The 16,028-nt window shown below is 62.1% G+C and overlaps 1 protein-coding gene across 2 annotated transcripts in view; it reads left to right on the top strand.

Annotated features, from left to right (window-relative positions):
* The first annotated feature begins 1,192 nt into the window (after nucleotides 1–1,192).
* SYNE3 (spectrin repeat containing nuclear envelope family member 3) overlaps nucleotides 1,193–16,028 on the top strand; it is a 63,049-nt gene continuing 48,213 nt past the window's right edge. For both annotated transcript variants that reach the window (XM_079769511.1, XM_079769510.1), the window contains exon 1: nucleotides 1,193–1,319. The gene's annotated coding sequence lies outside the window, so the exon portion shown is untranslated. The remainder of the gene's footprint in view (nucleotides 1,320–16,028) is intronic.

The following is a 16,028-nucleotide window of genomic DNA, read 5'->3' as shown; positions in this document are numbered from 1 at the left end:
ACACACACGCACACACGCACACACACCCCCCATCACTGTCTGGTCCCGGTTTACAGTCTGCTCTTTCTTTTAGGACAGTGCTTTCTACTCTGGTTTATTCACACGCCTTGACAGGGGCCGCCAGCCTCACTAAGAAACGCAGCCGGAAGCCTTGGCTCTGGGCCAGTGACTTGTGTCCTCCAGCCCAGCCTCCTTTCACCGCCGGAAAGTGGGCGTGGCCACACCTGACTGAAGACCTGTCCTCCCGGCACCCAGTTCTCCTCCCTCTGGGACTGTCATCCCAGCCAGAGGAGGCGGGACCAATCCTGCAAACCTGCCCGAGCTGGGGCCAAGGTCGGGGCTGGGGCGGGGGGGGGGGGGGGGGGGGGGGCAGGTCAAGGGGCTAGGCCCCGGGCTGATAAGGCTTGGGTGTCAGCTAGGTTAGGTCTGGATGGAGCTAGCGCTCTGGTGTGGGGTGACTGCTGGGGGAGGGGGCTCGGGGAGCGGAGGAGGCAGGCACATCTTGGGCCTTGGGTTTGTGGGAGGTTCTGATTAGGCGTGGGATGCACATTCCTGGTGGGAGGTTCTGATCAGGCGTGGGATGCACATTCCTGGTGGCTCATTCCCAGACGCCTCGGCTCCTTGGCATCCTGGGGACTCCCCGAGGTCCCGCGCGTGGCCGCACCGGGACTGTGGGGCGAGGGCCTGGTGGCGCGCCCCACTGTCAGGCTGGCGGGTAGTTGTCACCTGGGTTTGGCGCCGGCGGAAGGGGTGCCCGTGCCTTCGCCCCACCTCGGCTCGGAGCGGGCAATCCTCCAGCCCCCCCCGACCCCCCGTCTTCTCTCCGAGTCTGCACGCGCGCGCGGAGGAGTTCCCTCCCCGATTCAACTTTCCCGGGACGACGGTCCGCGGCTTCCCGAGGAGGAGACCCGGGCGGGCGCGGGCAGGGGCCGGGCTGGGCGGCTCCCGGCGGGAGAGGGCGGCCTTGGGCGCGGGTCGGGGTGGGGGTGAGCGCCCCCCGCGCCCCCCGCGCCCCCCGCGCCCCCCGCGCCCGGGGTCTGAGGGCGCCCGCCGGGCTGGGCTCGCGTCCCCGGGCATCCCCAGCGCGTGGAGCGGGGCGGGTCCTCTCCCGCCGGCCCGGCAGGCGGGGCCCGGGCGGCTGCGGCGTCCGGAGCTCCAGGGGACGGGGCGGGGCGGGGGCCAGTGTCCGGGCCCCTCCCCGGCCCCGCCCCGCCCGCCCGGAGCAGCCCGGGACGCGGCGAGAAGGAGGGCGGCTCCGCGATCTGCCGGCGGCTCCGCGCGAACTGCCCGCGCGCCCCGCTCCTGCGCCCGCTCCACGGGTAAGTGGGGCTCGGCCGGAGGCCAGGCGGGGGCCGGGGGGTCGGGGCCGCGGCCCCAGCGCAGCCTGACGCGCCCGCAGGGATCGGGGTCGCCGCGAGTCGCGGGGACCCGGGAAGCGCGCCCGGCGGGGGCGGGGGCCTGGGTGACAGCTGCCGGCGGGCGGGTATTTTTAGTTTAAACCCGCCGCTCCCCGCCGCCTGCGAAATCCCCGTCCTTCCGCTCCCGCCCCGGAGGTTGGCCCCGAGAAACAGCCCTGCGCCCGGCAGCGTCCCGGTGCCGCCGCCTCCAGCGTCCGCGCTGCCTCCGCCGGGCCGCGCACCTTTCCCCGCGGCTCGCGGGCGCCGGGCCTGGGCAGCAGCCGCGGCGGGAACACGCGCTCCCGCGAGCCGCTCCGCAGTGCCCGGAGCCGGAGCCGGAGCCGGAGCCCGCGCGGTGGGGAGCGGAGGTCGCACCCCGCTGGCCCGGTGTCATCCACTCACCTCCTGCTGTGCCGCCCAGGGCCAGCCGCTCACCCTCTCTGAGCCTCACCACAGTTCTAGAGGAGGAGGGGGTGCGGCCCGAAGGAGCCCCCAAATGGATGCTGACTCCCCTTAGGGTCTCCACAGCTGGACTCCGGACGGGGGACCTGGCGGGGCTGGCCCTGGGGTCTCACTGGAGCCGGGGGTGCCGCCCGTGGGCAGCCCAGCTTCCGTGCTCCAAGGCCGGGGACTAGGGTGGAGCGATAAGGAATGTCATTTATCGCGTTGGCCCTGAAGCTCCGGCCCCAGGCTGCCTGGGACCCTCTGAAGGGTCAGAGTTAGGGTTACCTCCTAAACACTGAGGCAGCCAGCGGGGCGCCTGACCGCCCAGGGGATCCCCCCTCCCCCATGAGGGCAGGAGGAAACCGTGGGGGAAAGGGATGTCCTCCAGAACAGGGAGGGAGCCACGTGCAGGTCAGCCCCATCAGCCCCTGGGAGGGGGGGACACAGGCCCAGAGAGGGGGAGTGATTTGCCCAGAGCCACACAGCCAGGAACAAAGCCACTCTCCTGAGGGGCCGGGCCCTGCCTCCCACACAGCCAGCCTGGCAGCCAGCAGGCCCCAGGGCTCAGGAGCGGGAAGGCGGGAGGGCGCCCGTGCCAGCAGGCGGGCTTGCTCCGTTTCCTGTAACCGTGCCCCAGCGGGGCTCTCCGACACGTGTGGGTCTGCACATTCCTCAGGCGGGCCCGCCGGGCAGGCCCACAGCACAGCTGTGCCACGTTTTCAGCCAGAGGCCCCTCTGAGGGCAGCTGGAGCGCGGAGGGGGCCGGGGGCTGGGGGCCGGGGGCCGGGGCCGGGAGGCTTACTTCGGGCACAAGTCCTCCTGGGGGTGAAGGGAAGTGCTGGGACGTACGGCTGGCACTGAGGGCTGAGTTCAGGCTCTGCCTCAGGTGCCCTTCAGGGGGTTGGAGCTCCTTCATCTCCATGGGAACAGCTCTGTGGCCCGGCTGCTTTGCATGTTCTCCCCCCGTGGTGGCCTTGTCCGTGCTGGGCGGGCGCTCCACCTGCTGATGCGGAAACCTGGGGTGGGGGGTGGGGAGACCCTGGCTTGGCGGCAGGTCCCTGGCAAAGCCCCTGGAGCCTGGAGGGCAGGGGGCCCCCCTGGTCACCAGCTGTTGCGGGGGGGGGGGGGGGGGGGGCGTGGCCAAGGCAGAGGGCCTGGTCCAGGTGTTCCATTCCTTCCTGGGGGATAGTGCTGGCACCCATGGGGGTGCACGGACTGAGACACCCCACCCACCGCCTGTGTATGGTGTCAGGCCCAGCACGTGCCAGCAGGGGTCACAGTGTGGGGTGACAGAGCCGGTGTGGGACACCTGAGTTCCCTCCCCTCAACTCTGCCCTTCCCTCTCTGCCTTGATGTCCCCAGGTCTGTCAGAAGGTGGTGGCCTCGCCTGGCCAGTGTGGCTTGGTTGGAGTGTTAACCAGTGCACCGAGCGGTGGTGGGTTCGATTCCCCATCAGGGCACGTGCCCAGGTTGTGGGTTCAATCCCTGGTCAGGGCACGTGCAGGAGGCAGCCGATCGATCCCCCCAGCCCCTCTAAAAATCACTTTAAAAATGTTATTTTAAAGGGGGGTGGGTGGCCTTGAGTCACCCCCTTGGAGCCTTCCAGCCCTGAGAGCTGGTCCCTGACCCTGGCAGAGGGGGCGGAGGGACAGAGGGACAGAGGGCCTGCAGCAGTACGGTGTGTCTGTGGCTCCTCCTCAGCCTTTCCTCCTCACCTCCTGTGGTCCTGAGCGGCCCATGTACAGAGGAGGAGAGCGACTCAGGGGCAGGAGTGGTGGTGGCAGGATTTGAACTCGGGGCTCTGCATCACACCACACAGGCCGCCCCGACCATGCACGCAGGGTGCTAGACGTTCATCGTGGGGAGAGCAGTACTGACGAGGCAGGAGCCTGGTCATCAGGAACACGTGACATCTGCTGGGAAATGTGGGAGCCAAACATTCTTTCCCCCGGAACATCGGAAAGTAGCCTGAGAGCCACCAAGAGAGGACCCTGGCGGAGCAGGTGGAGTTCGGGCCGTGTCTGCTGACTCCCCCACCTGGCCCACCCCTGTGATCTTTGCTTCAGGACCCAGGGATGAGGTTCCTGGGGGTGAGCAGCTAGGAAGCAGGTGGGGGCCAGTCCTGGCGGCTGAAGCCTCGATGCTGTCATCTCTGAAGCAGAGATCAGCGGCCCCAGCACCTCGCTGTGTGCTGTCCAGAGGATCAGTGAGACCATTGGGGACGGTGCCCAGCAGAATGCCCCGCGTGGCAGGGACACGCCACGGCGGCGGCCTCGTGGCGTGGGCCATTGCTAACCCTCCCAGTGGCATTGTAACAACGCGGGGCAGCCTGCGCCGCTAGGCTGAGGTTGGCGAGGGGAGTCCTAGCATCTCCGAAACGCTTGCAAGGACGCAGCAGAGAGCTGCTCTAGGGAAACGATGAAGCTCAGAGCATTGCACCCGGGTTGCTTAGGGATCTTACCTGGGAAGTAGATGGTGGCAAAAGCAGGGAGGGGGTGGCCCTACAAAACATTGGCTGTCATGGCGGGGGGGGGGGGGGGGGGGGGCGGGGCGGGATTGGGCGTCTCGGGGCGGTTCCTAAGGTACTCACCTTGTAATTATCTGTGAGTACGCCTATTTTATGCACACCTCTGCACGTAGAGCCTGTTTCACACATTTAAGCAGGTTAAAAAGGGAAGGATAATGCTATGCGGGTTGGGAATGATAATGCTATGCGGGTTGGGAATGATAATGCTATGCGGGTTGTATGGTGGGTGGGAGGGCACAGGATTGGGGGAGGCCTCGGCCCCATTATGCTGTGTCTTTGGGTGATGGGCTCATGGGCCTTATTTTAAAATTTCTTTATGATTCATCATTCACAAGTAGGTACTATATATACACATTATATATGATGTATGTAAACATTGTATATAATCCATCTATATATATAAAAGGCTAATATGCTAAGTGTCCTTCCCTCCATCTGGGTAATGATGTCACATAGCAATGCCCAGCTTCCTCTCCCTAGCGACTAGCCTCCTTGTAGTTTCTTCAGCCCAGGAACACGACTTGCTTTATAGCCAGGTGCAAACATTTCACACTGTAACCAAATGTCTGTGAAGCGTTTTCCTGTGCCTCATCTCATTTGATCCTCACAGAAGTCCTGGAGTAGGTAGATAGGAGACTCGGTGGAATCCTATTTTCTTTTCATTTGCCGGAAAACGGAGATTTAGAAAGCTTAGAAACTTGACCCAACTGAAAAGAAGTCAGAAATGGTGGAACTTGAAAATGACTTCAGGTTTTCTAACTGTGCAGACTATAGTCAACACTGCTGCAGTTAAATATTTTACCCTTTGCTCTCCCTGCGTGATCTACAATTATAATCTGCTTCATGTTGATATTTCCTGCTGTGTTGCTGACAATTACCTGAAAGAGAAGTTGGGGTGCTTCACTGGGCTGGAAAAAGTTTAGCTACATCAGAGAGCAGGTCTAATTAAGCAAGTTTACTCTCTCTATATAAAAGGCTAAGTTGACTCATGCATGTGTGATACATATAAAGTTCTACCTGGCGCCAATCGCATGCGTGTGTTTCCATCTGTCATTGTCAATTGTGAATTTGGTTGATAGTTCTATTATAGAGAAAGGGTGAATAGCGATATTAAAATATTTCTTCTAATTAATTTCCCTTCAATGTGCATGAATTTGTGCACTGGGACACCAGTTATATATAATGTATATAAACATTGCATACATTCTATTATATATGATATCTATAAATATTGCATGTAATGTATATACTATAGATTATATATAATATACATTGTATATAAACATTACATATACTATATAAACATGTATAATATATAAACATTATATATAGTATATATAAACATTGTATATATCCCTTTATATTTATCAAATCTTACCTACAAATAAATGAAAAGATAGCATGGGCTCTTTCCACAGAGCTCTCTGAGAACATCAGACTCCACCCACAGTTCCAGAGTTAATCTGCTGGATTTAAAGACGCAAACCCACAAATCCTGTTGCATGGCAGCCACGAGATTTTTCATTCGGAGAAGTAATCCAACAAGAAGACATGAACACTCGGGAGCTCAGCGTCTCAGGATGTTTTTAAACTCTTAGCCTAATGATTTCTGCTTCTGAATCAGAAAATTCTGGCCTGTTTGAGTTGGGAGGAGCCTCAGGCCTGGACCAGTCTGACGGCGAGGGACGCGCCCCGGCCAAGGACAGCATTAGGTGCACGAGGAGGGAAGACACCCGGGCCACTGCTGTGAGGGGGCCACGGCCTCCTGGGGTCAGGCCGGGGGGGGTGGGGGTGGCTGACACCTGCGATGAACCTGGGTGATCAGTGTGTCTGTAAAAAGTCAGGCGCTGCGACCTGTGGTGACCGCGCACCTTCGAGCCAACATGAGCAGGGCCGTCGTGGAGGGAGGGGTGTGCAGAGCCGGGAATCGCCCTCCCTGCAGGAGCCCGGACACGGGCCGGCTCCTCCTCCCTGTGCCCGCAGGCTCCATGCATTTAGGTTATCGGAGCGCCCCTGTGGGTCAGTGGGGTGACAGGCTCAGCGCGGTTAAAGGCCTTCCCCAGGTCCCAACCTGTCAGGGGTGGAGAGGACCTTCACCCCGACGGGAACTGAGAAATGAGACGCGTCTAAAGTGAGCTGCGCGGGCGGGCACACACCCTTCGCTCCCCAGAAGCGGCAGCTCCCGGAGGCTCAGCCCGCCTGGCGGCCACGGGGACCGACGGAAGTTGAGGGTCACAGGGTGGTGTCCTCCCAGCCGTCAGCTGGGGGAGGCGGAGGGCTCCGAGTGCTGGCTTCCCTCCTGGCCGAGCTGGCTCTGTGCAGGGGCAGCGGTGCATGGGAAGGGGGAGGGGAGGGAGGGTCCGGGGAATCCATCCCATTGGGGCTCTGGTGCCTTGAGGGCTCCGTTTGCCTCCTGGCCGCCTTCTCTTTGCCGGAATCCCAAGTGTCCCTCCGGCCCTCCCTCCGCACAGGTGCCCGCCCGGGCACAGAGCTGGGTGTCCCCGCACTGGCGCTTCGGGCATGGATTTGCTGATGCGAGGCGGGCATGGAGGCAGCCGTTGTTCCTGCCCGTGTGCTCACCTGGGCAGCGCAGCCTGGGGCCGCAGCGCCGTGACCAGCTCCCATCTGTCTGCTGGGCGCGTGATGCCCCAGCAGGCCCCGGGCGAGAACCTGATGGGAGAGAACTTTGCACAGGTGGCAGCTTCCTGAGACTAGGAAACAGCTCGCTCTGCGTGTGCCTGCGTGTGCCTGGTATACAAGAAGTATTTAGCCCTAGCTGGTTTGGCTCAGTGGATAGAGCGTCGGCCTGTGGACTGAAGGGTCCCAGGTTCGATTCCCAGTCAGGGCACATGTCCTGGTTGTGGGCTCGATCCTCAGTAGGGGGCGTGCAGGAGGCAGCCGATCAATGATTCCCTCTCATCCTTGATGTTTCCCTCTCTCGCCTTCTCTGAAATCAATAATATTTTAAAAGAAGTAGGTAGAAGTGGCAGCTGCAGTGGAGAATAAAAATATCAGAACCATGGAGCCTTCGAGACTCTCTTGCCCGAGCCTCTAGCTCTCCCCGCGGGGACACTGAGCCCCACACGCCGAGATGACCGGCCTGGGTCTCCCAGGTGCCTCCAGGCCCCTGGGCCAGTACCTGTGCCCGCATGGCCACCTCCCTGAAAGTCTGTGTCTCAGCACTCACGGGAGAGCGCCACTCGCGTGTTCCGCGGTGAAACGGCGAGGCTGGCCCGGGCTCAGGCCACCTGGCTGCGCCAGGGAGCGGATGGTGGCGGGAGGGTGAGCCACTGCCGCTGGTTGAACGCCAGGGAAGCCAAGCGTTTTGTGTGCGATCTGAAAGGGCTGAGCCCTCCCGAGTGGCATTTGCTGAAATAATACAGCTGCTGACTCACCGGGGAGCCTCTTTCCTGGTTGTTTCAAAGAGCCCGGCCCTGCCGTGGCCGTGGGAGGAGCCCGCCGCGTCCCAGCCGCCCCTGACCTTCACCTGGGCTGGCCCCGTTTCCTGCCCTTTAAAATGGGCGGGTGAGTTAGATCTGAGGTGCCTGAAGTCTGATGTTGTCTGGTCCCCGAACCACAGCCTGGGAATAGGCGCCCCCTGCCCGGCCATGTAAGCAGGTGACTCCCTGCCCGTCTGTCCCCCGTGGCTCCGCCTGGCTCCGAGGGTGAAGGCCCAAGCCCCTGCCTGCCTGAGGGGTATTTCATGCTTTCTACCACCGCTGCCCACCCCAGCCCCAGCCTCCTCCTGGTCTTTGCCACCTCCAGGCCTGTGTGCCAGCTCCTCCCTCTGCCAGGCCCTCCCTGCTGCTCCCACCAACACCTGGCTGCGCGGCGCCTCCTCCGGGAAGCCCTCCTCAGCGCCCGGCAGGGTTGGTGCCAGGAGCTTTCCTGCGCCCACTGCCCTGGACACATGACGTTGAATTTCCAGTGTTCGCGTCTGATTCCCCACGAGGTCGTGACCTTGAGGGCGGAGACGGGATGATGCGTCTGCACGCCCCAGGCAGAGGGCGGTGGCTGTTAGCACCCTCAGTATCATTGTCTCACTGAAAGGCTGTCCGTCACAGGAGCCTGTTTCCAATGTGAGGGCGGCTGGCGCTCGGGGCACCCCGGCAGGAAGCGGACAGGCAGGTGCCACTGAGTCCAGGGCGCAGAGGGGAGCGGTGGGCCGGGAGCTGGGGACGCAGCGTCCCCTTTGGGGAGGGGCGGCGGGACACCCGTCACCTCCCTGTGCGGCGTAGACCACATCCCTGGGCCTCTCGGGGACAAGTCTGGCGTTCATCCTCTCCCCCGCGCACCCCGCTTGCTCTTCCCACTCGGGTCTTCCCACTCGCTCTCCCCTCTGCCCAAAGCGTGCTCCCCCTCCCAGGCCTCTCCGCAGCCGCCCCTTCCCTTCCCCCGACCTCAGCGCCTGGTCCCAGCCTCCAGGGCACCTTCCTGCCCACAGGGCAGCCCCGCTCCACCGCCCCGCCACCTGGAACTGTTTGCATTGGGTCTGCCGTCTGTCTACGGAGCATAAGCTCCCGGAGGGCAGGGTTCTCTGTCCCCATGGCCTCGCATCCTCGCTCCTCGCATCCTCAGAAGGAAAGAATGGGCGCGTGAACAAATGAATGAATGCGCGCACGGATGGGGTGGACCAGGTGCCGCCTGAGATTTTTAAAAATATATTTTTATTGATTTCATAGATGAAGGGAGAGAGAGAGAGAGAGAGAGAGAGAGAGAGAGAGAGAGAGAGACATCAATGATGAGAGAGAACCATTGATCGGCTGCCTCCTGCACACCCCAAATTGGGAATCGAGCCTGCAACCCAGGCATGTGCCCTGACCGGGAATCGAACCGTGACCTCCTGGTTCATAGGTCGACGCTCAACCACTGAGCCGCGCCGGCCGGGCTAAGATGTCTTGCCCAGTTTATCCTGACGGCTGGCATCTGTTCAGCATCGCTGAGTGCTCCCCGCGTTTCCTCTGGTTCTGCTCCCCGCTCCTCAGGGAGGCGTGCCCGATGCCTCCAGGGGACAGAGCTCAGTCACCTGCCGTCCGGTGCCTCTCAGCGGAGCTGGGAACCGAGCTCAGACTGCCTGGCCCAGAGCCCCTGCAGGTGACACCAGCCCACGCGGCCTTCGCTGGGCAGGACGTGAGTCAGCCCTGGAAACGCCGCCCCCTCGCCAGGCATCGTCACAGCCCCCAGTGGCTCCTCCGAGGAAACCCTCGCTGTGTGGCCTGTCACCTGGGCTCAGGAATGCCCCGGTGTCAGAGCCGGACCCACCCTTCTCTCACTGGGGCCCGAGGCACCCGCCCGGGGCGTCTCACTGGCTGTGGGAACGTGGTGCCCGCAGGCCGGCGGGTGTGGGATGGGCGTGGGCCAGGGGGTTGCCGGGTTAAATTCCTTTCCTCAGGACCAGGTGGCCATGGGACCTGGCCTGCTTCACTTGCTCATTCATCTGTTTGCTGATGGCAAACTCAGCTTTGCTCAGAAATAATTTTAGAACCGATTTTTCAAAAATTCCATCTCGTGGTGTCTCTTGCCCCCACTTCCTTCTGGGTAAAACCACCCGCATGCCAGGGTGGCGGGGGGTGCCAGGTGCCCCCAGACTTGGCCTGTGGCTGTGCTCCTTAGAGGGGCGGGGAGCCCCGTGAGCTCCCACGTCCGCCCCCACAGGAGGGGGGTTAGTCACCCAGCTCCTGGCTGCGGCCACTTTGGTCTGGGAGCCAGAGCGGCACATGCTTGCGGCCGGGACCTGGCTCTTCCGCCCAGAAGCTGCCAGCCTTGGGCAACCGCACTCCTTCACCACGGACAGGACAGGAAGGAGGACACCGAGGCGCGTCCCTGCCGGCCAGGGGGGCTGAGGGGAGGTGCCAGGTGGGTGAGGTGGGTGCTTTCAACACACTGTCCCACCCTGGGGACGCTGACTCGGAAAGAGGGGAGCTGGTGGGGCTGCAGGGCCCCAGGAAGGACCCTCTAGTTTTGTCAGGGGGCACAGCTCCTCTGGGCCTCAGCCCTTCTCTGTAAGGTGGGGGGCCCTGCTACCAGCCTCACCATCGGTCAGAGCTGCCCGCTGCACACCCGCAGGAGCTCAGGGGCCCCTGGTGCTCATGGGGCCCCTGCCTTCCTGTGCAAAGGGCACTGAGACCGGCCGGCGTGGCTTAACTCCTCCCTGCTCCTGGGGTGGGGCCGGCAGCCCCGATGGCAGGGTCACAGGTGTGTGCTGGGACCCTGGCTCTGCCACCTGAGCTACGATCTGGACAAGTCGCAGAACCCCCAGGCCCGGCTTCCTCCCGTTCAGCGGGGCCGTCACCCCTCCCCCGCAGTCGCCGTGAGGAGCAGATGTGACCACAGGTGTGCAGGAGTTCCCAGCTCCACGTGGGGGGTTGGCCCAGAAGGCTGGCGCCTCCGCTCCAGGCTGGGGGGGGGGGGGGGGGACTCTGGTGACCACGTGGCACCTCTGCCTGCCTCTGCCCGCACTCTCAGCAGCGGGTGCAGCCGGCACAGCGGAGGGTGAGTCGGCCTCGGCGCAGGTGTGCGTGGAGGAGGCCGTGCTCCCGCGGGTCCGGGGGGGATGGCCGACGCGACTTCCTCCTTTTAGCGGCGACTATTGACAGTCCGCGTCACCCAGCAGGCCCTTGGTCCCACTGCCAGCCCTGAGCCTCGGGTCTCCTCCGTGCAGTGCGGGGCTAAACTAGGCCACACCTCTGAGTGTGCCCGGGGCCACTAGCCATTGATGGATGCAAGTGCGGCACAAGCTCAAGGTCAGAGGGACAGGAACTCCCTCTCTGTCTTCCTCTCCATCCTCCTTTTTCTTTTTTTCTTTTTTTAAATTTTTATTGATTTTAGAGAGAAGGGGAGAGGGAGAGACAGAAACATCAATGATGAGAGAGACTCATTGATCAGCTGCCTCCTGCACGCCCCCTTCCGGAGATTAAGCCGACATCCCGGGCCTGTGCCCTGATGGGGAATTGAACTGTGACCTCCTGCTTCATAGGTCGCCGCTCAATCACTGAGCCACACCGGCCGGGCTGCCCCGAGCTTAAACTCCCCGAAGGGAAACAGAAGCACAGCTCCGGCCGCACAGACCCTGCCTGGCCCCCTGGCTGGTGCTGCCTGGGTCGGGCGGCCCCTGCTGTCCCTGGAGAGCTGGCCGGTGCCTGCTTCCTGTGAGCTTGGGGGAGGTTCCGTCTCTTCACTCGGGATCCACACCGTGGCCCCTGGGGAGGGTGGGACCCGATCCCGATCCAATACCGTCTCGGGGGCCGCGGGGAGGTGGCCCTGAACGTCCTGCCAGTGCGGGGAAGACAGCTTGATGGCAGACACCCCCCGAATGTCTGTACGTAAGGGAACCCGCCCGCTCAGCCGTCCTGGATGGCAGGACTGTGAACTGTTTGCGGGAAGGAAGAGCATGGAATCTTCTGGATTCCCAGGCTGGAGGCACAATTCGCTGGTAGACGGTTGGGGTGCGGTGTGTCCCTTTGGTCCCTGGAACTTCCAGCACCGAGGTGACTGTTCCGGGAAACCGCTGTGGGCTTGGGCTGCCTGTCGCCGTGTCCAATCACGAAGGCAGGGTGAGTCCTATGAGGCGTTTATCGAGAAGGCCAGCCCACCAAGAAGGCAGGGCGCTTACAGGCACCAAATCCGCCTTCCAGCAAGGGGCAGGGGGCGGGACTGTAAAGGGGAGGGGGCTGTGAGGCTGGGAACGGAGGGCAGCTGTTGTCCTTGTCATCAGGCGAGAGAGGATGTGGACGCGATGACGTTTTGACTCCTGGTGGGTCGGCCTGACCATACTTATCGGTTCTACTTGCTGGATTCACAGCTGAGTCACCTCCTCCATCGCTTCGCAGAGTCCTTGAAAAGGAAACTTTAAGAAAAATTACTTCTCTGTTCACATAGAAGAAACTTAATCCCCTATCCGTGTAAGTGCATGTGTTCTAAGAGTTAAGACAATATGATTCCTTTCAGATTAATTCAGGAGCTCTGTTACCGGGTTATCGGCCCCCATCGTCAGCACAGGCTTTCTGCAGAGGGGCCGACAGTAAGTCGTTCTGGCCTGGTGGGTGGGCCCCCTGTGCTGCAGGAACTCAGTTCTTGCATCGTCTCTAGCCCGCAGCCGGGACGCTGTGTGAAGGAACGGGTGTGGCTGCGTCCAGTCAGCCTTTCCTGGGGACCCTGGAGTCTGGATGTCAGGCCGTTTCCACCCCTGGCTTGCGGCCCCTGTGCGAGCAGCCCTCTCTGTGGGGGAGGGCGGGCCTTGCAGATTGGAGAAGTCACCGTTCTGGTCATTTCCGTCCTTAAAAACGTAGCTCTGCGACAGGTCGCGGTCTGTCTGCTGGTTGCGTTCGAACCCAGTGTTCATTCGTTCATTCATTCAGCAAATGGGAACGGTCTGCAGGCAAAGGGGAGGGGGGCGGGACCGGGAGGGAGGGAACGCGCAGCGCTGGGGGCTCCGCCCAGGCCTGGGCTCGGAGGTTAGCTGCTTCCTCTCGCCGTGCTGTGTGAAGAGTTGGGGGGGGGGGGGGCGGGGAGGCTGCATCCCTGCATCCAGGGCCGCACTGACCTTATTTGGCACTTGGTACAAGGAGGCCAAGAGGTTGTGGCGCTCGTCCAAGGTCACAGGTCATGACAAATGGCAGAGCTGGAGCCTGTGCGGCTCAAAGGACTCTTTGGAGGTGACGCCCTGGTGGGGGGCCGCGGGGAGATGACCCTACGTCACCTCGGTGCTTCCTGCCGTGGTGGGGGGTGGGTGTTAATTTAATCACCGGCATCTTTCCCATCGGAGCCGGGCTCTTGTAACTCCCCATGCTTGCTTCACCGTCTTGCGGAGACTAGCATCATTTGGGGACGCACAGACCCTGTGGCGTGGGGGGCTCTGGGCTGAGGGTTTTCTGTGAAGAGCTGAGTGGGACTTTGTTGCTCCGCGTGGGGCTCTGGTGAGAAGCCCCAGGCTAGACAGAGCCCCGGGGGAGGAGTTTTCCAGAGTCCCCTCTGGAGAGAATGTCTGAGGTGAGGTGTCGGTCTCCGCAGGGCTACTGCGGAAGGCTCTAGAAGGTTCTAGAAAACAGGATTCAAGGTGCTGCTTTTGAAAAATGGGATCATCAGGGTCTTGGGAAACAAATACCGGAGGTGAGTTCCTGACCAGTTTTATGCCTTGGTCCTCCCATCTGTAAAATGGGATGAAATGTCATAATGAGTTGCCTGTTGCTTGGGCTCAGCCCCTGCTGGTTTGGTGCCTGTGACGGCCTCCCTCTGCATGCCCAGGGCAAGGCCGGGAGGCAGCCTGACCTTGGACCGTGCAGGCCCGGGAGATACGCTCAGACCAGGGACTCAGCGGAGGGGTCAGAGCCTGCAGCGGCTGCGATTGGGCGGCGCCAGGGGAGGTGGGCCGGCCAGTGTCCTCTGCACCCTGCCTCCGGTGGAGACTCAGCCAGCGCAGGGGACACACGCGGGCCTCGGACTCACCGGTCTGCTACCCGGTCTGTCCCCTGGAGCGTCTCCCTCTCGGTCACTGAGGAAACGCGGGACACCCAGCCCCCACCTGTGAGTGCGAGAGGGTGGCATTGGGGTTAGGAGTGTGTGTGGGGGGGGAGGACATGCAGGTGGAAGTGGGTGTGACTGACTGTCCCCCGTGTGCCCTAGACTGAGGGGTTCTTGAAGGAATGAATGACTGAGCACATACAGCCGAGATTCACTCATTCACTCACTGGCCAACTCCTTGCCGAGGCCCTACTGTGCGCCAGGCCGTGGGACGGGAGCAGTGGCCATGCTGCAGGAGGGTGGGCAGCGGGCGGGGCCTTTGCCGCCCATGCCCGGCATGTGAGCCCCATCAAAGCCGGCATTGTGTGTGAGGAGGAGAAAACAATCTCGCCAGTCCAGTGTGTTCTGTGCCTGGTGTGGGGCCCAGTGTGTCCGCCGCCCACAGCCCAGTGTTGTTCCCAGGGGCTGGGCACCAAGGACAGGCTCACGTGGGGCCGGCCCCTCCCCGCCCCCGCGGGGTGGGTGACCTGGGGGCGCGCTCTACTCGGGACTGTTGGGGAGGCCCGGGAACCTCAGGGGAAAGGGATTAGCCCCCTACTGGCCCAGCAAGGGGGGCTGTCAGGGAGGGGGTCCCGGGAGACAATGGGGTGACAAGGCCTGGTCAGCTTCCAGCGCTGCACACAGTGGAGCACTGTCCACGGGACTGACGGGGCTCAGCCCAGAACAGGCCCCTCAGGAGGGGCGCAGCCCTGGGTCTGGGAACACGGCCCCCCCCCCCCCCCCGCTGCCCGGTGCGCGCTGCCTGGTGCCGAGGCTGGGAGAGGGCGGCACCGAGGCTACGGAGACAGCCCTCACCGGTGCTGGTCACACCTTCGCGGCTCCACCCCGGAGACCAGAGGACGGAAGTCAGGCCGGGCTCACGCGGACACCTCGTAAAGCCGGCGTCTCCAACCTGGCAGGACCGGGCATGTGCCCATTGCAGTCTGCGCAGCCTGGGAGCCAGCGACCTCGGACTCCGGGAGGTGCAGGTTCCTGGAGGCAGGTCCCCGCGGTGCCGTGAGGCGTCCGGACGGGATGGAAAGCCGGGGTTGGTGACACAGGGACAGACTTCCCAGGTGGCTCAGGGACATCACCTCCACTCCAGCAACATGGGGTGATTTTAACCCTCTGGGCTCCGCGGAGGGGCTGTGGGGAGAATGAGCAGGATCCCTTGCAGTGTGACCTTGGCAGTTTACTGAACCCTCTGAACCTGGATTCCTTTATCTATAAAAAGAAAACAAACATTCCTACTTAACAGGGCTGCAGGCCTCAATTAGCTGGTGTGTGTAAACACCTCACACAATGCCTGACACCCTGTGCCTGACACCCGTGCAGTGTGCACTTAGCGGGTAGCACTTAGCAATGCTGTTCCCAGGGGCTGGCTACCCCCTGGAAAATCCTAAAGGGCTTCCTGGAGTCGGTGATGCCAGAGCTGATGGTGAATGTAGCCAGGCAAAGAGGAGCATGAGGGGGAGCTCCTGCTGCAGGGCGAGGAGGTGGGAATGGTGGGAGGAGGAGCTGAGAGATGGATGAGGAAAAACTTTAGTGGTCCCACTAAGCACTGTGGACCTTCTTGGGTAGGGGCTGGGGAACACTGGAGGGTTTAAGTCAGAAAGGCTCTGACCCTGACCCCTTAAATACCCCTTTTCTGCCAAAAAAAGAGAGGGTTTGGGTCGCTCTGCCTCCTGGGAGACTGGCCGGGTTCCTGGGGAAGGAGTCTGAGAACCCTGGTGCCGGGGCCTCCGGAGCCGGGCGTGGATTTGGCCCTGCAGGGCTGGGGGTCTGTCTCCCTGGTGAGTCCAGCCACGAGCACCCCTCCCTCCGAGAACTCCCACGTGGAATGAACCCCGTCTTCCTTGGCTGGGGTGCCTTTTACTAACTGAAAAGCGAGGTTCAAATTGTCCTATCACTTTATAAACCAAACCCGAGAACCATGCGCAGGCATCTTTCTCAGCCGGAAAGTAAAGCGGGCTGGGTTTGCTAGCCTGTCCGGTTCCTGGTGAGGACACCTGGTGATGATATTTGGTGATGACGTGGCCTGGCGTCAGCAGGATCCAGCCCAGGTTCCTGAGAGGTGGCTTCTTTGCATTCAGGGCCCACTGTGCCCCAGGCTCAATGCCAGGACTGTGTATGCTTGTTGGTGCCATTGCGATCCTCACTTT

This window comes from Cnephaeus nilssonii, assembly GCF_951640355.1.
Source record: "Cnephaeus nilssonii genome assembly, chromosome: 4".
Classification (NCBI taxonomy): Eukaryota; Metazoa; Chordata; class Mammalia; order Chiroptera; family Vespertilionidae; genus Cnephaeus; species Cnephaeus nilssonii.
The sequence above is the reverse complement of the archived record's forward strand: the minus strand, read 5'-3'. Positions and strand labels throughout refer to the sequence as shown.